Here is a 22,676-nt window from a genome sequence, read left to right as displayed (position 1 = left end):
TAAAATCTTGGGAGCGCAGGCCATATAGACTTTCTCTTTGACACATATATGCAAATGTAGGAGGGAACCAACCCAAGCAGAGATTTATAAATAAAACCTAACCAATGGGAAAGTCTGCGAGCAGACAAAGATGGCCAATTAGCAGCAGCATATAAAGTGCAATGGTGTACTCGATATCCACATCCAGTAATAAATCGTAAGGCACAATGGTACACAGTATCCGAGCTCTTTAGGCACTGGTCAGAGGCATTCATGTATAGCAGGTCACCATAATCTAATACAGGTAAAAACGTTGCAGATATCAAATGTTTCCTTGTCTGAAAAGAGAAACAGGATTTATTTCTGTAAAAGAAACCTATTTTTATTTTTGTATTTTAATTGTTATTTTATGACAATATTCTTGTATGGAGAAGGGACCTCTCCCACATTTTTTCTTTGGAAGCCTGCTAACATCACTCCAACATGTTGAAGCTCCAGTCGCACAGACAAATCAGCCACAGCAGACTGAATGAAACACAAATGTGCAACGTCCCTGCACATTGGCTTCCTGTCAACTTCATCTCTGGGGACTTTAGTTCCCAGAAAGCAGTAATATTCAGCACAATGAGACAACGTCACTTACAGCACATTGATCCAATTCATCCGGGCACTAGAGGCTAATTTGGAACTAAACATTTGTATAGTAGATCATTTTCTAATCATATGCTTCTCGTCATTATCTCACCAGGAGCAGTCCGTAATAGCAGAAAAATAATGGTTCCTAAATTAAAATCTTAAATAGTGAACATTAAACTACTTTTGCAATAAATAAATAATAATAAAAACAAATGTATTACTAATTTTCGACATCAGAAACATATGGCAGTAGTGGGTTATGCAACAAGCTCACTGAAAGCCTCCCTGCCATCTCTGAATAAGCCTCAACGTTGTCATTAGAAGTTGTTAAGTTTGAGTGCAGAACAAAATCAAGCGAAAGACAGCAAGCCAAAAAAAATAAAGAAAACGCCAAAGAATCCGGCCGACAACTGAGCCAAGATAGAGTTTGTATTCAAAGCCAGCTTCTCACTGTCGCCATGTTTGTGCATTAGTCGACATTATGGATGTTTTTCACAGCATTGTATTGGATTCACCTCATTATACTGCACCGGCAATGCCTCTGCAAATATCATCCTTTGATCCATTTCGTAGTGCTAATGCCTCACGGAAAATACAAATCGTGTGTCAGCAGAAAATACCCCTTTTCCTTTTTTGTGAGCTAGCGTGTGTGCAGCTTTTTAAGGAAGATAACTATGGACTTCAATGGAAGCACACAGTTGTTCAATTGTTCATGAATATGTGTGCAAATCAGATGCAGAAAGGATGCATGTAAGGTTGCACAAGATCTTTCTATTATAAAATACGTTCTGTGCCACAGGAATATTAAAAAGTCCCATAAGTTATGTTTTAAAATTGGAGACACAAATTAACCAAACAACCCCTGGATGCAATGCATTAATCATGTAAGTGACAGTTCAACTCGTCCTCATGAAAAGCCAAATTGATGCTGGGTTTAAAGGGAATTCTGAATTTGTGTGTCTCCTTTGCGCCCCTTTTTCTGTGATTCGACTCCAACCGACTTTGATGTTTTGAGAAAGTGTAAATGGGAGCAGAGCTGAATGAAGCGGCTGGGTATCGCTGTGTGACTGACTTTCCTTTTCATTTCTGAACACCAGTAGCTAAGCAGAGCCTCAGCTGTGGATAAAGCATCTGATCTGTGCCCTCAAACATTCAGGCCTCAAACGTATTTACTAGATAGGCTTGTTACAATTATTGTCCCAATAAGATAAAACGGAAACAACAGAGGGGGGGGGATGCTTTAAATGAGGCAAATCTTTTATCACAATGACGCTCAATCAAATTAGCCAGTAATCAAGCTTTATTTTTCCTGAATGGCTGCAGTGTTTTGTTCAGCTGACAGTGGACCAGGCCTGAAGGAGTTCCTGAAAAAACGTCTGTTTTCTTTTTTTAAATGCCCCCATTCAGGCCAAAGGAAAGGATTTTTTTTCCCAAGCCCAGTGTTCTCACACTTGTGCTTGCATCTCAAATAAACCTCCTATGGATTCCTAACTTCACAGAATGGCAGTGGGGGAGGGGAGTCAGGGGTGGATGGAGTTAGGAGGGGGGAACTGTGTGCCAAAAAGAGCGTTTTATAGAGATGCTGATTTCTTATTCAGTGGCCCTCTGTAAGAACCGAAACCCAGAGGAATGCACATTGAAAGCCACCATACTCATTCAGAGGCCATAATGCATCAGCCCTATATGAGCAGAAAAGGGTTTCCCCCGGTGGGAAAATAGTGACCCCCCGAACCCAGGGGAAAGATAGCTGCTGTGTGCGGTGCTAGTGCTGCAGAGGTGCATTGTGGGGCGAGCGCTGCCTCTCACCTGCACTGTATGAGAGCGAAAGCCCTCTGGAGGTGTTTACACCAAGCCCTCTTCTGCCTTCCCAGTGAAGCGAAGGAATAACAACATAAGTCCTGGATGAAGTGCGGAAATGCCGCTGTTGCTAGATCTTAATCAAGGAGAGTGACAATTCATTCTGTTCCCTCTTATTTTGCAGATATTTTCACTTTCTTCCATTTTCTTTTACGGTCTGCGGTAGATTATGCCAAAGACATTATGAAGCATGAAGATCGTCACGACAAAACAGGCTGTCACATCTGATAAGCATAATAAAATCACCGACTAAATCTCTGAAGTTAGATGGAGTATACAGGCTGAGCAAACACAATGAGCAGATAAGATTTTTTAAACGTGTTGAGCATTTCTAACAGCCATTTCCACGATATCTGATGCAACTGACAGCCTAGTGGCTCAAAAAAACCTAAATATGGTCTAAATTGAAAACAACATTTCAGCCACTAAACTTAATACGAGCTTTGCTTTTTGTATTTTGGACTCACAGCTACACTGTAACGTTCCGATGGGACCAACCAAGTGCATACATAAGAATCAGTTGCAGTTAATCTATACCTTGGCAGAGCTGCTTGGATGTGCATTTACTTTCTTATTTCCCCTAAATTGAAGCCAGTATTCACGACTTGTGCCACATTTGGAGGAATTAGAGATGATCCACCATTCCAGCTGACAGGACTGTTAAACAGATGTTGAATTGAAGACAGATATTCTCAGCAGAGTGAAGCCAAGAATACCAACTGGATTTAGAAATGGCGGTGATGGGGTGTGTGTGTGAAAAAAAATATACAGAGTACATGTTTTACATATGAACAAAGCACCTACACAACAAGGCGGTGGATGCATCAGTCCCGTCCTGTGGTGGAGTTGGAGAGTAATGACAGCTCATTGGCAGTTGCATAGAGAATGAGTTTCCTGGGTGATATTAGTATTTGCACCGAGTTGTGCATGGCGGTCACATTAGAGTTGCTCTTTATATAAAACCTTTGAAGGACCTCTGTTCAATGGGTCCACAGTCTGGGGAATGCTTTGTACACAGTCAAAGGTCAGGGCTTTTCTTCCTCCCCCTCCCCTCTCACACTCTGGGGTTTTGTTGTTGAGGCCATATGGTTCATTTGCACTTAAAAGACCTCCACGTTTGGTAACGTTTTAAATGCTATTAATACACCCAAACATGTATTTCCTAATGCAATTCTGGATTCATTTGCATTGTATCGTACATCAATTTTTATCTAGAAGGAAAATCAATACAGACAGCTTAAACAATGTTTCTCCTCAACCATGAACAGAGGCGTTTAGGCCTTGATTACTTATACACTTCACCATCTTCATCATTTATTTTTGACCATCTTCTTCCTCTAATGAGTCACTATCAGCTACATTTTGTGCCGGCATGATGCAATAAAACCATGACCAAAGAGTTGGGTTTTAAATGCAAATTAAAGTGATATAAGGATGTACATATAACAATGAGTGACTTTGACTGACAGTTCCTAATGATTTATACTCAATGATGATTTGCTTGGATGCTGAACAGATAACCAAACCTCTTTAATACAGATAATTCATCACATAAATGAACACCATGTCCTCTGTGTCTTTCAGGTTGTTGCCGTTGAAACTCTGCAGGCAGGATAAGAGTTGGCTTCAGATCCCATTGGTCTCACAAAATGCGGAGGGCGTTAACCCGCTTCACCCGACTGTACCCCTGATAGGTGAGTGATGAAGTCCTCAGGTCAGTCACTGAACTGTGACCAGTCATCAACATGGAACAGTTATTTATACATTTATTTACTTGGAAGACTCTTTGGTCAATCTCGATGTTGTACAATCCAAGCCACAAGTGCTACAAGGCTGAAGGTCCATGCAGCATGGGTAATGACACTGAAAATGACACAAAATACTTTCCATTACGCAAATATTTGTATTTTGCTAAGATATTTTTATTGGAAAGGTTTGATGTTTAGTAGTGAAACAACATTAATTTGGTTTGTTTTAGCTAGCACAATGCATATGATGTCCTCTGACAACTTTCAATTACTTTTAGAGCTAGTGCTAGGCTAGCTGCTTTAATTGGAGTCTGCAACACTGCATTTTGTTTTCCACAGCTTTGTGCCGTATATCTGGAGTCAGACAAAATGAGACTATATAGTGAACCAATCTAAACACTGATGGAGTCCTTATTCTTTAGCCATTACATTCTGCAATCAACATTTAACCCACAATCATAGGTTAAAGCCAAAAACCTGTCTATTGCCACTTTAACGTTATATAAGAGCAGTGATATTGTTGTTCCAAGGTTTAGCTATTACATTACACTGTCGACATTCATCATAAAAACTCAGAAATGTTCCAATCAATAAGCAATTCAGGCTTGGAAATGGTTTGAACGTGAGTGGCAAATGTTCCTATATTTTGTGGCGGCTGAAGCATAACAGCCTTCAGGTGGTGTTTTCCAATATTTTATGCTGAATTTTTGTTTTAAAGTGTGTCGACTATGTGGGTGGTCTCGCACCGCTAACACTTGTTGCAGGAGACCACAAGTGTGTTTGGTTTGTTTTGAACAGTCCAGCTGTCTTCTGATATACTGATGTAACTTTTGACTGCAGTCCTAGACTTTTTATTTTTGATTCTATTGCTAATATTTTGTATGTGCCGTGATTTATTATACAATGTGAGTTAGTAGACTTTGGCATATATTTTGAGCCAGATGACATGGAAGCATGTAGAATATATTTGCTTAAAGAAAGTTTAAACGTCTCCTCCCTCTAGCAGCTTTGACAAAAAATGCTGTTACAGCTGAACCTGGGGTGGATTTAAAAAGTCATAATTCTTGAATGCAAACATTTCCAACTTGCAAACCCATCTGCAGCAGCACCAAATGAAGGTAAAGCGTAAAAAGACATATACAAACTAAAAGCACTAATAAAAAAAAAAGAAGCTTTGGCCAATCAACCTTGAGGTTTTCATGTGACAGAAACATGAACAGTAAAACAGCTCGATATCAACACACTGGATGCTTGTTCAAATAGAAAAGCCTGTGTTATTTGTTGACGACCAATTAATCAATTGAGAGACTACCACAGAGAATTAAAGTATTTAGAGTCCTGGAGTGATGTGCCAGAGAGTCGCTAATGATTTCAGGGCACATGGCAGTGCTTGGCAACTGACTCCCCAAAACACAGAGCAGAACATAAGCCCCCGGGCGGTCTCAGACCTCTAATTGGGCTCTCACCAGTGACAGCCTTGACTAATACTAAGCACTGGTCACATACAAATAGAGAGGAGAGGGAAAGTTTATTATTCTTAGTGGCAAAGGAGAATGAAAGCTGGCCTCTTTTTGGAGGTACCTCAACAGGATTGGTGCCAAACTGGAAAGATACATCCGTTCCCAGCAGAGATGCATGGCTGACATTCTAACTGACAACAGCGCTCATTGTTGAGGTATTCCTGTGCTGCTGCCGTTGTTGTTTTCTCAGGAACATTCTCTAATAAACTCAGATCATGTTGATAATGTAACCAATATGTCCTTCTTGGAAGATTAAGCAATAAATAAAAACAGACATTGGCAATGTACCTCCTATTCTTGGATAAGTGATGTTCTTTGGAGATTACTTTTGTTTTTGTCTAAGACTTAGCAGCAACAATAGAGTTTAATAGAACAAATTATTTCATACAAAACATTATGTGGGACTCTGACCTCAATATTCAAACATGTTGTTGTTATCATACAATTCAGGGTTTCTCACAAACTTTTCAACAGCTTGGCCGCCTCACAGCCTTTGACATGATAAACAAACAGATTCAATAATCCTGAATACACATTGACCTTTCACACCCAGGTTTTATTCCCAACCATACCTACGCTGTCATTGGAGGCAGTCGCAATTTCTACAGGCTCGCACTTACCTGTTAGCATCTGGCATCTGTTAGCATCTAGCAGCATCTAGCTCTCCTGCTTACAAACTTTTAGCCATCCCTGCTTATACAAGTAGTAGTTTTAGTTGTCTGCGAACTGTGGAGGCCTACTCCCACCTGTCGAGTGCGGCTGTACTGAGGTGTTTTTCCTCCAGAGACGTCGCGAAGAGACGGAGCGGCTCCACCTGTTGCTGCATGCGATCTGCGATTTACGGAGGCCTGCTCGTCGCGAAGAAACGGAGCGGCTCCACCTGTTTGCTGCCTGCGATCTGCGATCTACGGAGGCCTGCTCCCACCTGTAGAATACGGCTGTACTGGAGAGGTTTTTACCCCGGAGTCGTCGCGGAGAGACGGAGTGGATCCACGCTTCGGGCTTGGCCTGCTTCCACCGGGCGTGTGCTGCTGTGCGGAGGAGGATTTTACCACCGCTGGGGCCTGCTTTCCACCTGTCCTGGTTCTGCTGTTGCAGAGGCCTGCTTTCATCCCGGGGATACCACGCTGCTGTTTTTGCCTGTCCTTTGCTGCTGTGCTGATTTTGCTCCAGGAACATCGCGGATACTGTGTGCTGGTCTGGGAAAATGGCCCATATCGGGATTCTGCTGTGCCTGTTAACTGTTTTGGACTATGAGAAGATCTCTAGTCATTCTGAGAAGACTACTGGATTCAGGTCTGTTCTGCCACCCGCAGTGGGCATCCCCTGCAAAGGTTCGGATGTGTTGCTCAAACAATTACCGGTTGCCTTGTCACAGTCAATCTGCTCGACAAAATATGTTTGTCTTTTTTATTTTCCTGCGATGATGGTTCTTCAGGACTGCTTCTTAAGCTCTAATCACACTCTCGCAGACTTTTCCGGTGTTTCTAAATTAGATGACAATGTATTTGTGTCGTTTAAGAGGAAAAGATGCCTGTTTTTTTTGTTGTTATTACCGTCAGGAAATGTACAACCTAACCCTGGTCCGCCCAGTAGTAGTAGTCATATCGCTACTCCTGCTGATTTTAAAGCTAGGTCTGGGTTGGGTTTCATCCACTTGAATGTGCGCAGTCTGTTAGGTAAACTAGATTTTGTCCATATCTGGGCAAAATCGACTGACGCTGACGTCATTGTCTTATCAGAAACATGGCTAAACAAATCTATTTTGGCCTCTGACATTGCCTTAAATGGTTTTAATGTGTATCGTACCGACCAGCCTATTAAAGGTGGAGGCGTTGCCATTTATGTTAAGAATAAGTTCAGTGTAATTAGTTTCCAAATCGATCAGTAAGCAATTTTAATTTTTAGCCATAAATATAGAAGTGGCAAAGGGTCAACAGGTCATGGTAGTGAGTTGTTACAGACCCCCCCTCAGCTGTCAAAGACTCCTTGTCTTCACTAGCAAATCTTTTATCACAACTAGACTACAAGGAAATAGTGCTACTTGGAGATTTTAACTGGGACTGGTTAACTGTAGTGTCAGAGGATTTAAAAAACCTTTGTATCTCTTTGAATGTTACTGAGATTGTTGACAGTCCTACTCGCCCAAATATTAAGTCCCCTAATAAATCCTTCCTAATTGATCTCATTTTAACTAATGTTCCCCATAAATATTCATCTGTGGGAGTATTTGCAAATGATCTGAGCGATCACTGTGTTGTAGCCACAATTAGGGACACTAAGGTCCAAAAGGTTAAACCTCGCATTATCATTAAGAGAGACAAAAAATATTTTGTTGAGCAGGGTTTTGTGCATGATCTGTTTGATTTTGATTGGGGTAAAATTGATCTGTGTGCTGATGTGGAAACCGCATGGTCTTATTTTTATCTTGGTTTTATGGAGATCATTGATAGACATGCACCCCTGCGTAAATTTAGAGTAAAGGGACGAGACAATCCTTGGTTTTCTGCTGAGCTGTCTAGTCTCCTTCATGAGAGAAACAAGGCCTGGGCAAAGGCTAGGCAATCAGGCTCAGAGGTAGAGTGGCTGCGTTTTAGGCAGCTAAGGAATAGCTTCACTTCAAATGTCAAAAGTGCAAAGTCGAAGTACTATTTGTCAGTTACCACAGAAAACCTAAATAATCCTAGGAAATGTTGGAAAGCAATACAATCGATATCCACCGGTGATATCCGTAATGAGCTACCTCCGTGCCTTACCACAGCATCTGGCACTATATCGGACAGGGCCACTATGTTAAATTGCTTTAATGAGCATTTTGTGTCCTGCGGTTCTCTGTTTGATTCTGTGACTAACTCTGCTTCTGTGAACACCCCAATCCGTGACTCTGAACAATGTGGTCTGGAAAACCCTTTCAGTTTTACTTCTTTTACTGTCAATGTTGTTCATGAAGCCTTATCTAAGCTAGATCCTAAGAAACCGGCTGGCCCGGACAACGTAGAACCTTTCTTTTTAAAGATAGCTGCAGATTTTATTGCTCTTCCTCTTACTACTCTTTTTAACCTCTCCCTCAGCACAAATGCAATTCCAAAAGTATGGAAGTCAGCTTATGTCTTGCCTTTACTGAAAGGAGGGGAGGCAACTATTTTAAATAACTATAGGCCAATCCCTAAATTGTCAGTTCTGGCTAAGGTTCTTGAACGCTTAGTGAGTGAACAGGTAAAGGAGTTTTTATGTAAAAATTATATCCTGTCTAAATATCAGTCAGGCTTCAGAAAACAACATGGCACCATCACTGCCACAATGAAAGTGGTGAATGACATTACGAGTATTTTAGACAATAAGCAGAGTTGTGCAGCTCTATTTATTGACCTTTCCAAAGCGTTTGATACCGTCGATCATCGCATCTTAAAGCAGAGGCTACTCAGTATCGGCATATCCAGCCATGCAGTGGGTTGGTTTGTGAACTACCTCTCTGAAAGGTCCCAATGTGTTCACTTTGATGGGCTGTCTTCTGAGTGGTTAAACATTGCTAATGGTGTTCCTCAAGGTTCTGTTTTAGGTCCACTTTTATTCTCCATATATATCAACAGTTTAGGTGAAAATGTGGATGAAGCTACTTTACATTTTTATGCTGATGATACCGTGATGTATTGTGCAGGTCCCTCCATTAAGGAGGCTGGTGTTAAATTACAGGCTGTTTTTAACATTATTCAGACTCAGCTTGCTGAACTTAAGCTTATTTTAAATGTTAATAAATGCTATTTTCAAAAGCTAAAAAGACACCAGAGCCTGTTTTGGATATTGTTACTATGCAAGGACAAGTACTTGAAGTGGTTACCAGTTATAAATACCTAGGTATCTGGCTTGATGATTGTCTTACTTTTAAACTTCATGTCAATAACCTGCTTAAAAAGCTGAGGGTTAGACTAGGTTTATTTTTCAGAAACAAGTCCTGTTTCTCTTTTGAAGCCAGGAAAAGGCTAGTCACTGTGACCTTTTTACCTGTGCTGGACTATGGTGATTTGTTGTATATGAATGCACCTGCCTATTGCCTGAACAAGTTAGATGCCGCCTATCACAGCGCACTGAGATTTGTCACAAATTGTAAAGCACTTACTCATCACTGTACCCTGTATGCCAAGGCAGGTCTGCCATCACTTACTGTAAAGAGGCTCAGTCATTGGTACACGTTTATTTATAAAGCTTTGTTGGGTAAACTCCCATATTATATCTGCTCTCTGATAACACAGAGAGTTGCAAGCAGCTATTGTCTAAGATCGCATGATGTAGTATTGTTAGATGTGCCAAGAGCAAGGACTGTCTTAGGTAAGACAGCTTTTATGTGCGCAGCTCCACTTGCTTGGAACAGTCTTCAGCAAGAATTGAAACTGAGCAATCTCATTCCTCTGCATGTTTTTAAAGCTAGGCTAAATGAAATGCTCGTTGATACTATGGCCACTTGTAAATGTCTATAACTATGTAAATGTATCCTGTAAATATAATGTATGATGTCCTTTATTGTTTCATGTGGAACCTATATGCTAGGGCTGTGCAATTAATCGTATTTTAATCGCGATTACGATTATGGCTTGCGACGATTAGGAAAACAGCATAATTGACAAAATACGATTATTTTGCTGGGTGCGCTTTCGCCCCTCCCTAAAAGCCCACTCGGCCACGTGGGAGTGACATGTGTTGTGAGTGTTCAGCGCAAGCGAAGATGTCAGAACAAGAGCAGCAACTAGTTAAAAAGAAGGGTCGCGGGGAGATTCCCAGTCGATCGCGAGATGTGTCTAAAAATAGAACAACAATATTCTGTTTTATCGTTAATGTCCTGTAACATAATGTTCCCGTGCCAGAATAATGCACTTGAACGCATCAAATCTTTGTGATTGGCCGGCCTCACCCCATGTGTTCGGGCGTGGCTGGTGAGTAGTGCACTAGTTCGCTGACTTTGTCCGTGTCAACAGCATGGATGGTCAACAGGAGTGACAGTCCGCACACACACAAGACCGCAATTATGGCAGAAGCAAAAAAGCCCAAAATATATAATTTTCACTCCGAGTGGGAGGATCATTATTTTTGTATCTATTCCAATTCAAAGTCCATCTGTCTGATCTGCAATGCGAGTGTGTCTTTATCGAAGAAGGGTAATTTAGGAGCGGCATTTTAAAACAGTGCACAAACGCTACGAGACGGAATTCCCTCCTAATTCTGTCCTACGCTCCAAAAGGGGAGGGGCCTGAGAGCACAGCTAAATGCACAGCAGTCCATTTTCACCAGGCCCAACAACAAGAGCAAGGCTGCTACCAGAGCATCTTATCGTGTCAGGCACGTTCTTGCGAAACACATGAAGTCTTTCGAAGACGGCGAAGTTATGAAGAAGCTTTCCTGGAGGCTGCGACGCGCTTTTGTGGGACAGTAAAAAATAACAGCAGCATTTCAACAGGTTTTTGATATAATAAAAACTCAATTTAGATACCGTTATTAATCTGCTGTAAGTTTTAGTTTGTTTGAATTTATTCATGATAATTATTGTACAAAATGGTATAAGAATGCAAACATTAAGATCTGTTCTGTTTAAATTGATTATAGTCTATCAGTTCAGAAACTAGTGTTGCTTGCATCCTATTTTAAAGGCATTTATTTTTATACTCTAATAAAATGCAACAAAAAATGGGTTTGATTCTATTAATGTTGTCTTTTTTATTGCACTGTTGCAGCAGATTACTGTGTAGCTTCAGATCTGAGTTGTCTTATTAGTAAGCCTAATTTATACTTTTGTAGCAACACTATTTTTATATAATGGCAAAGGAAGGGTTCTTCAGAGTCTTTTCTTTTTTTCCTGTGTCATATGTGGCAGCACTGCCACAAGTTCCTCAAGCCTTCAACGTTTAACTGAGTGGAATATGTTGAATATGTTTTACCAAAATGTTGGCTATATGTTAAGGAGTGTTCAGTAGGTTGTGACAGTGCACTGCAACATATTTGATTTCATTTATTTTGGTCTAATTTATTTTTATTTATCATATTAATATATGTTTAGTATGGTTTTGGAAGAGCGCTTCAACATATTTATTGATCTTGTTTATTGGTAAAATATTATTTGTTTTAAAGTTCAATAAATGGTCAATGAATAATCGTCAAAATAATCGTGATATCAATTATTGACCAAATAATCGTGATTATGATTTTTGCCATAATCGCACAGCCCTACTATATGCTGCAGGTCTCCCTTGAAAAAGAGATCTATGATCTCAATGAGACCAATCTGGTTAAATAAAGGTTTGAGATGAAATGAAATGATTCCATATATCAAAGTTATTATATTTAGCCTATCTAGTATTAGCTATCATCTTCTAATTCCATTGAACATAACGTAATCCGTATAAATGACTACGTTATTTATGCGTAATTACCATTTAATAATACCAAACGTTATTATCAGTTGGGTTAATTAAGGTGACTTTGCACAAATTATAACTGATAATAATGCTGATTGAGCATGTTCATTTTTAAAAGGCAGACAAAAATATCTATATTAATTTATGTGATTTATCACTTGTTGTTGCAGTTTGCATTGATATCTGATATGTGAGAGTAGCCTCCTTCATAAAGTTAATACTGCAGATATTTTGAGAAACTGTTTAGATTATTTACCAAGTTATGCTCCCGTCAGACACTGTAGTTCAAAGCCAGAGACCGGAACTGCAAATTGGAGCAAAGTGAAATATTGGATATTTATTTCCCATCTTGAAAACATATAGATCAAACGTGTGAAACTGCTCTGATGAGAATGTTTATGATCAACAGCGAAAGAGGAAAAATATACAACCACTTCTCGTGCCTTGGAGAGAGTTTTTAATATCCAAATTGTTGTTGTGGAAATTGTTGAAAGTAGTTCTGGATCACAGGAAACTAACGACAGGTTGAAGAGAACAACATGTTGAGTATTCCTGGTTTGATGTTATCAGGAGGATACACAGTTGTCTTTTCTTGAATCCCTTGTTTATTCTGTTGTGTTTTTGTGTGCTGGTGGTCAACCCGCACACATGCAGACAATGTTAATTCCATTCACTGTGTTGAGGTAAGAGTCCAGCAATAGAGCCCAGCAGATGCTCTAACCTGTCAGCAGGGAGAGGGGAGCGTGGAGCCCCGCTGTGCAGCAACTGAGCTCAGACCTCCCACATTTGTTTGGAGCGGTCGAGTCATTAGCAGCGAGTGTTTGACACTGTCACTCTGACAGGTGGTCAACAGGATGATTCAAAACAAACAGACGGAAATCCTCTTGTTAATTAACCAGCATTGATCAGAGCAAATAACTTTTTATTTAACTTTCATTTATATTATTAACAGAATATTTATTAATTTGTTTTTGGAATGCTGGCAAACAGTCAATGATGCACTTTAAGTACTAAGTTACACAAAATAAAAAGTAATGTATTTAGAAGGTGTCAGTAACCAACACAATGTCATCTTTAAAACTACAAGAATACAATACTGCACAGTGCAAATGAAGCTGGAAAATCTTTAATATGAATAAAAAAACGCATGTAATACTGTGGACTCTATATGAATGACTTTATGTACACGAAGTAGGTGATTATGTAAGCTATATGCATGTGTACATGACAATGATATGTTCATGTTAAAAAAACATGTACATTTAAAATGTCAACTATAATTTATGACCTGCAGGTGCAGTTAATATTTAGTGTTGCAGGGTTATACAATGGAAAATGACAACTGATGACAGTTGATGGGTTGTTTGTTTATGTTGGCATAAAGATGAACCTGTCACTCAACTTTATTCAAACCACACCCATATTGTCCTGGTGAAGCTGATTTGGGTTTTTATTTGTTCAACAATATAAATATATCACTTGCATATATTTAAAAGGTCTAAATCTGATGTTAAGTTATCTTAACTCAAGGTCCACTTACTTTGCGTTTCACAGAGCTTGAGATGATAATATATCGACTCAGATCTTTCAAGCATTTTAAGGAAGTATAAATGAATGAAACTGAAAGTTGGGGTTAAAAAAATCTCTGCTGCTTAAAACTATTTCTTTCCAATTTAGAAATAATTTCTGGATTTTTCGAGAAGACAATTAGACGGACATGAAGTTATCATGTAAAGTCTCAAATGTAGTTTCTCCTCTTAAGCCCACACAGCAACATGTCTTTGACTCCAGATCTTTCTCAGTGAACCTTTTCTAACATACAGATTGCAAAGCGTTTAAAATTAACCAACAGCACACAGGTATACACAAATCAGTCATGTGATAAAGGGTGTGCAGTTACAAAAGATGACACCAAACCAGTTCCACTGTGAAAGATATTGACAAAAATGATAGCGTGTCTTCTATCCCCGTATGTAAGAAAAGGGGCCAGACATTTGCCTGGAGTTCATCACGCTAACGTGTCGTGTTGGCGCTGGTTTTACAGGCTGGGTGAGATTACACATGGATGTGAAAAATAGCACAAATGTTTAATCAAAGCAGACATCGACTGCTTTGCATAATGTTAGACCCACGGATTTCCAACTGGTGCATACCTCACATTACTCTGACATGACACAAATTGTCCTGACACTTTATTTTGTAACACCTCTTCTCTCTGCCTGTGTCAGTCTCATAAGTTGATGGATGAAACAAAGGCAGGCGAGGAGGTGGCGGTCCAGAGGTGCAGGCCTCAGGTGTGAACAGGTGTGTGGGTTCACTGCTATGCTGGAATGAGAGCAGTTCCAGGTGCACAGCTGCGGGGTGTGGCTCACTCGTTTATATACACTGCCTCCCGGCCTGTGTTGAAATACTGAGTCCCTGGGAAGGAGGGAGAGGCGCTGGGTGGGGTTTCTGTGTGAATTGAATCTTGCATTGACATAACTTTGAAAAGGAACTTTGAAGGAATAAAAGAGTGTACCTTCGGAGTTGAGGGTTAGAGGGCGATAGAGAGGGAAATGGTGAGAAAAAAAGGGCAAAGCTCACGTTTTTGAATTCTATGTGTGTAGGCGTGAGTGATGTGTATATTCAAGAAACAGTAGGGCCATAAGCAAACACAGTGACAAAGAGTGACGTTTGGGAGGTTGCATGTCTGCGAGCTAAATGCGTGGTAGTCTGGTCTCCTAGGAAACTATTGTCCTCATCAATCCATGATTAAACAACGTTGGAAATTTGCAATCCTGCTGTAACACATCCTGGTGAATTTCTGTTGAAGGAACACATCGGTATTGAACTTCGCTAAGCCCTGGACGGCATCAATCTCAGCCTCAGGACAGATTAGTTTGGAGACAAGCTCTCTGTCTACAGGGTACATGATCTCTGAAGTCTTCTCCATCAAAGGTCAGAGCAGCCGAGTGAAGAGGAGCAGCGGGGCGTTGTGTTGGCTAGTACATTTGAAAATAGAAATGGGTCAGTGGCTACTGCGGATGGGCTCGCTTGTGCCACAAATACAAGCCCACACATGCTGTCAGGGGACACGCGTACTTGTATGTGGACAGTGATGCAGGGAAGCTATCACAGATTGTTTGTATGGATTTGGAGCTTCCCATTCTGCAGCTTTAATCCACATTTCTTTGTACAACGAGGTCCCAGCAGTTCCGTTGACTGCTAGACAGCGAGCCAGACAAGCAGTGTGACCTTTCCTGTCCTTGGAACAGTTGATGCTGCGTAATATATTCTGCAGTTGATTCCTTTTTTCGTCCTATGAATTTTAACAACTTTTTTTCTGCCCCTGCAGAATCACGGAGTCTTTCACTCTGTGTCTGTGCACTGCAGGATATTATTCTTCCCATTACGTCTCAGAACTCCAATCACCACATGTCCTGTGGAGAAACAAAGCTGCGAGACACAGTCAAAGATGGAAACAGCAGAGGGAATGTCAATTTCTGCCTATCTGCTCAGAGGACAGGTTTTTTTTTCCTGCAGGGTAAGATTAGGTTAATGTCATATCTGAGATCCAATGAGCTAAAATGAGCTGAAGACAACCTGTGCTCTGACAAATGGTGAAGGTGGGAGTGAATATTAATATGTGACAGCTGTTTTAAAATCGGTGTCAACCTTTTTTAATTCGCCTACGATCCCATGATATGAATACATTTGTCTGTCGCAGCTGCCATTGATATTCTTCTTACATCAAATCAGCCGCTGATAAGTCAGGGCATGCCAAGAGTGTCCATCAGAATCCATTAGTAGTCTGTTACTAATTACCAGTGACTCCGGGGTTGATTAAAAGAAATCACCAAGCAGCAGCACACACCATTATGTTAATGAGACTCATTTGGAGAGGCAGAGCGGGGGCGCCGGCATGTATTTGGACGGCTCCACTGCAGCCGGGCTGGCTGGAGTAAATGGCTTCTTGGACAGCACATCATTACAGGACTGGAGGAGGAAACCTTGGGACTATCAGGATGATTATGATGATGATGGTAGAATTTTAAGCAGTTCATCTTGTCCAAAGACTACACTGATGGATTCATTTCCCCACTGATTTTTATTTCTCCCCGCCTCTCGTTAGCATACATACTTTTTGCTTGATATTGCCTAATGGCACAAACTATCAGAATAACTTGCTGGCTAGTTCAGATAAGACATGTTTGATGTGATTTTCGTCATCATTTTCTTATCTAATTAACCCTGCTGGGAAAATAACAAGGCACAAAAAACAAGCTCCAAATCACCAAGCAGCCGCTGCTTTGATGCCACTAGGTTTTGAAACAAAGATGTCTGAAGAAGCCACGCCGCACTGACAGCATGCTAAAGACACGTGTTTGCTAAGAGGCATTGATCATTTATTAAACCAGCTATTCAAAAATCAATGAGCTCAGTGAACACCATTAAACCCACTACCCGCTCTCTGTAAACCAGAGTATTCTGTCAAACAATCAAACATATTCGACCTACTTTTACAACAGAAATTCATCTGTTATACATGAGGCCTGTGTTTGACTTCTGATAAAGGCACAAAACATGTTTCTTCTTAATCAACTTCTTACCATGATGACCAATTTAACATGAGAGAATCTCTGTACTTCTGTTTTTTGGCTGTTCTTTTTTTATACTGGTTTGAAGATGGCAGTGAAAAGTTGGAAAAGGGTGTTACCAATATACATTCTATGGTGTTACCACATATTTCTGTGAACCAATCGGATGACAGTCCGTCTATAAGTCTGTCTTACATGCATTCGTACACTGTTGCCATCTGAATTGTTGTGAAGTAGAAGTATAATATAGCTTTCCATCCCTTGTCATGGGACTGATAAAATACCAAATTCGTTTTTCATTCTTCCATCCAAACACTCTAATATTCTTTATTATTTTTGACATCCAGTAAGAAATCCAGTGGCCTTCATTGTAACAGCCCTAATCCCCTGCTTCCTTTGTTTGATAAAAAATAGCCCGGGGCTTTCCAGGGGTTCATCCTCCAGCTCCAGATCCACCATCCAGCCCCTGAGCACCTGTTACTGTAAAGACCGCTTCTCCTCCGCATCTAATAAACAGCTCCAACTCTTGATCCCCTCACATGGCTCGCAGGCCCTAACATCTGTGGTTCCCCGAGCATTTCCAAAAATCCCCTTGGCAGTTCAGTGATCTTTCTCAGCTGTTAGCGTGCCCTCGAGCCAGGGCAGCCTTGCTATGTGCTCCAGCTGCAGGCTTTGCTATGGTCATGGGGCCCCACTGAAGGGCACTATTGTCCATTCATGGGGTTCACTGTGTGAGAGGTCAGATGAGGGAGAGCCAGCTCTGGGGCCTGGCAGGAAATGAAGGTGGAGTGGCAGTTTGGGCGATATGTGGGGCTTGAGCCTGAATAAATAAAATAGTAAAAATAAGCTCAGAATGGGTTAAGTCACTATTTTATACGGCAAGAGTGTGTAACACTTAAAGCTATGCTGATTGATGGATGAAATAATCTTTATCCAAAGTAATTTGTGCTTGAACAAAAACCTAAAATGTGTAACTTCTCTTCAGTTGGCGTGTTGTCAATTGTGTGAAGTGAGAAGTTCACTCATGCTGTGACTGAGAAGCAAGAGCGCCTCACAGATGTGCAGATAAATCTTAATTTCTCACCCACTTAAGCAATTCAGTCAGCTTCAGAGGCTGCTTCAAGCCAAAGGCACCTCTCAGGATCCAGAGAAACTGCAGAACAAATTGGAGAACAAACAGTCACACTGGGTCATTCACATTATCCTTTATCTGAAAAGCCAAGGACCCCAGGAGGTGGGCTGGCTGCACCCACCGACCAATAACACACATGTTGTGATACTCGGCTGACATTTTTTAAACTGCATTTCTCACACAAATCTTTTAGAAGCCCTTCTCAGACTCCTCCAACAAGAAGGAGCTAAAGTGGCGTTACAGCAGACAAAGTAGTCAGCAAAGACAAGTCAAAAGGCTTTGTGTTGAGACTGAAAATATTAGCCTCAGTTGAAATACAGGGCACTCTATTATCTATAGCTGTGTTGCAAAAAAGGTTCTAAGACCAAAGTATAAAATATACTTTTTTTTGTCCAACATATTCCCATAGATCTGTCAAGCTCAAGTAGCCCTTTGTCTCGTTTCATAAGACAAAGCTGTGAAGCGGAAACTCTCACTACAACCTATGGATAGCACTACAAAACTCACTATATATGAGACTAGTTTGCCATTTTGTGGTGAGGGTGTAAATTAGTATACTCTATAAAGTGGACTCAAGGTATCTCACACTGTCATGAAAAGTGGTGTACAACCAATTCATAATTACTAAACACTTATACAATCATGCATTGCACTGAAGGGAAACGGCAGATGGACAGGATGAGACAGCAATGCTATTTATATAAATAGGAGTTAATAAAAAAACGGACAGAAAAAGGAGAATGACAAACAGACAGAGAGGGGGGGAAAAAAGCCGGAAGTAGCCCGTTTAATTTATGTATTCCCAGAATCTCTATCACTACAACAATATGTCCATGTTACTCAGCTGAATTTACATGCACACATGGAACATATCTTCAACAAAGCCGGTGTAATAATATCAAATCATCTCTGTTTGCTTCCAACTCTCACTGAATTCCCTCTTTGTAGTGAAGCTTTCAATGCTAAAAAGTCTAGAGATACCATTGGCTTTCATGAAAAAGATGAGTAGGAGGATTTTCACCTCAGAAGGGAGATACATTTTTCTCTACACCAAATGCAGCTTATCATTTCTGGTCAAGCATCTCCTTTTCAGTAGCAAACAAAAGCTGGATTTAAGAAAACATTTAGAGGAATCCCTCCATTGCGGGAAAAAAAACCGAGGAGGCTAGAGGGAATTTTTCAAAGCCCTTACGAAGTTTAACGGGAGGCGAAAATGAGAGTGGAACAAAAGCAATTGCTTTTAAACAATGCATCATTGCGGTCTTATTTTCTTGTTGTACCAAACAAGGTCACATACTTTCAGGCTTGAATAATGAGGGACCATCTCTGAAAAGATAAACACAGACCTCAACAAAATGAGGTAATAATTTCTTAGTATTTCTTTGTTTTCTCTCTTCTCTCCACTGAACAGTGCAGAGAAAATAGTAACAATTAGGATTCAGACAATAACATACTAAAAGTGATGATCCAGAAAGAGGTTGGGAGGGGGAAGGGGGCGACGGACGTGGGGTGCTGAGGGATTATGGGCCAAAAGGGTGTCTGAATGGCAGACCAACTGACCTTTCTCTTCACTGCAGTGGCAAGTTGTAATCAGGGGCAATTATAAAGGCCTCTTGGCCAGAAATCACCTAATCCTGTTGTGGGTGAGGGAGCCAAATGTAATTATGGCACTCTGGTACAGTGACCCTGCTTCTAGTGGAACTAATACCAGAAGCCAACCAGAGCGATCCAAACCGCCAACTTTAGCTCGGTCCAAGGCAGACGACCAAAGTATTCTCATTTCGTCTGAGAGAGAACCACCTGTTTCCTGCAGCTACTGCTCCTTTATTCCCCGGACATGGAGCTAATCAGGGCTCTGCATAATGTGAGATCCTCTCGATGTGAAATGGATGGAAATTACACTCATGCATTTACAGAGACATTTCCAACAAAACCAATACATTGTAATCAATACAGTGAGTTTCGCTAGTATAAGAGCTTTTGTGTAGAATTCAACTTTGGTTTGACTTGCTTTTTTGTGCTGTTTGCCAATTGCAAACTGTCTTGACGGCGCTGACCTTTGAAAGAATGGAGAATTGGAGACCCTGGAATTTATTTGTGAGACACAAGTCAAATGCCTAAGCCCATCGCCTAAAAATGATTGTTTGAAAAAAATGAGGCTGGTGATATTCTGTATTTTCTTACTACAGACAACCCCACCTCCCAAAACATAAATAAACTCAACAAATTCAATGATTCCACTAACAAGCAGCCAAAGCTATTGCTGCAGCATACACCTCCTTCGTGGTCTAAAAACCATACAGTCTATGGTAGAAACCTATGGATGATGTCACGGACACTACGTCTATTTATTAGGGCCGGGACTTTAACGCGTTAATTAAGATTAATTAATTACACAAAAATTAACGCGTTAAAAAAATTAACGCATTTTAATCGCAGTTATTTTTGCACCGCGGAACGTTTCTCACTGGATGAGTTTCAGGCGTACCGATTATACTGGAGCACCAACTAACGTTCATGACTTCAGACAACAACAAACCACAGTGAACAACAGTGGGAAATGTTGTTTTAAAAAACGGACGGATGGAAGCGTCGATAAGAGCACGGTTGTGTGCAAATTATGCAAAAAGGAATTCGCATATCACCGCAGCACATCAAGCCTCAAGTATCACCTCAATGCAAAACATATAGCAGCTAGCGTGGACGTTAGCCTCTTTTATCGCGTTCACACCAAAAAGAGCCGGTACTAAAATTAGTTCATGAGAACCTTTTTACCCCCACGAAAGTCCCTGCTAGAGAGCAGAGAGCTGCTAGAGAGCAGGGACTTTCGTGCGGCTCTCTTGTGAGAAAATAGCTATATTTCTGATTGGCTGGGCGGATTGCAAACCACGCCCCGTAAAACTCCCAAAACGTTTTGTGAAGCCGCCATTTTATTATCCTCGCATTAGCATTATTAGCATTAGCCCAGCGCAGAAACGCAGAGAGACTAACTTATGGCAACACAAAATAAAACATGGGAGCGGTGGAGATGAGGAGGTGTCGGCGTTCTGGCGATTTACTTGGAAGGCTGCTGGGACTCCCAGCAGCTTCTACTGAAGCCAGTCCCCAACTCCGGGGACTTCCGGCCGGGGACTTTGGGCGGCAGTATACGCCGTGAAGTGGTTTGCGGCCTGCCAGTAAACCCAAAGCAGAAGAAGAAGAAGTGACGTCAGCGGCTTCATTTGCCTAATCCTCCCCCAGGTTCAAAGAGTTCTCATGAACTAAATTCTCATGAACCTTTGTGGGAAAAGTACTGCGGTGTGAATGCGCCTAATGGTATACTAAAATCCATGTGAAAAAAAATTGCTTCTCACTGTTCTTAGGTCAAATATGTATATGCGATTAAAAATGCGATTAATTTCGATTAATTAATTACAAAGCCTCTAATTAATTAGATTAATTTTTTTAATCGAGTCCCGGCCCTACTATTTATATATACATTCTTTGCTAAACACACATCTGTGAGATTGAGGACATGTTCCTTATTTATCCTTTACCAGTCCCAAATAAAGGCAGTTGTTTAAATTCCTGTTTGAGGAATGTTTGTCAAAAGTAGTAGTTGAGTCAGTCAGGATATGAGGTTCAGAAATGATTGACAGATGCCCGAAACACAGTTGGTTTTGGGATGTGTTGATAATAAGAAAAATATATAATATCCACAGCTTATTCTGACAGATATATACCCTGAAATATAAGAACGGTACCACAATACCTGCAGAATAAATTAGTTTTGAGTTCCCAGATGAATGCCCACGTATTCCCTCACTTCACATCTTCACATCATCCCCTGTACCTACATATATTTATCCGTACACTGTTATCGTAATACGAAAACATATCCTGAATCTAATAAAGATGTTTGCCATCAGTATGGTGACACATAAAGAAGTTTGACTCTGCTTCTCAATGCACTTAAACCGAAAGAACACATGTACAGAAGGAACATGAACAGACAGAGTTACTGTACCAAGCAAACTTAAATATATAGTTCCCATACCTGCAAACAGTTACATTGCTAGAAAATAAATAAAGCAAGGGTGCACTGAGGTAGGTTTCTAGTCTGTGCAGAAGCTGCTCATCAATATGTGAGTCAGGCTGCAGAGATTTAGTCTGGCCAACTCCATTACAAACTTCAGCAATAGATTGATCACTCAACAGAATGAGCTCTGACCAGCAGTAATGACTGCAGCTTTTATTTCCTCACTGACTTCCTCCCATCGACGGATAGTTCCTTTCTACACACAAGAGAGGGACTCCAAACTGTGACTTCAAAGCACATTTCTTTACCACAAGATTGAGGTTTAATACTTTGACATTTTCTTTACAGCAGTGCGTCAGTTGATCGTCAATGTTCCTTTCTGATAAGCATGTTCAAGCACTTCATTTTGTATTTAATTCCACAGGAAGCCTCATGATTGATTGAATGTTTTAAGGAAAATGTACATTACTCTTATTCCTCTCAGGTGCAATTAAAGGGATCGGATCGGTTTAGAGCAGCAACAGAAGCACCACGTCAGATTAGATTAGAACTAATTCCAACATCAAACTGAACACCATTTATTTAATGCGCCTTTGATTTAACAACATCATTTATTAAGCACACTGTTGATTTTTCCTGACAGCATGGTCATTTGATGGATTTCTTTGGTGTTCCACCTGGAATTACCTGAAATCCTACAACAAGGCAACTGTGCAGGGGCGGTTCTAGGGGGGGTCAACACTGACCATAGACCCCCCTCAAAAAAAAGGTTAGAATATTACGATTTATTGGAACTAAATCAAAT

The 22,676-nt window shown here is 40.7% G+C and overlaps 1 long non-coding RNA gene across 1 annotated transcript in view; it reads left to right on the top strand.

The window, feature by feature from the left end:
• Positions 1-22,676, top strand: part of LOC117557711 — a 69,545-nt gene that overhangs the window by 20,959 nt on the left and 25,910 nt on the right. The window contains exon 2 of the long non-coding RNA XR_004570749.1: positions 4,057-4,166. This is a non-coding gene — a long non-coding RNA (uncharacterized LOC117557711). The remainder of the gene's footprint in view (positions 1-4,056; positions 4,167-22,676) is intronic.

This window comes from Gymnodraco acuticeps, unplaced genomic scaffold (genome assembly GCF_902827175.1).
Source record: "Gymnodraco acuticeps unplaced genomic scaffold, fGymAcu1.1, whole genome shotgun sequence".
Lineage (NCBI taxonomy): Eukaryota > Metazoa > Chordata > Actinopteri > Perciformes > Bathydraconidae > Gymnodraco > Gymnodraco acuticeps.
Note: the sequence above shows the minus strand (reverse complement) of the source record. Positions and strands in the feature narration are given on the sequence as shown.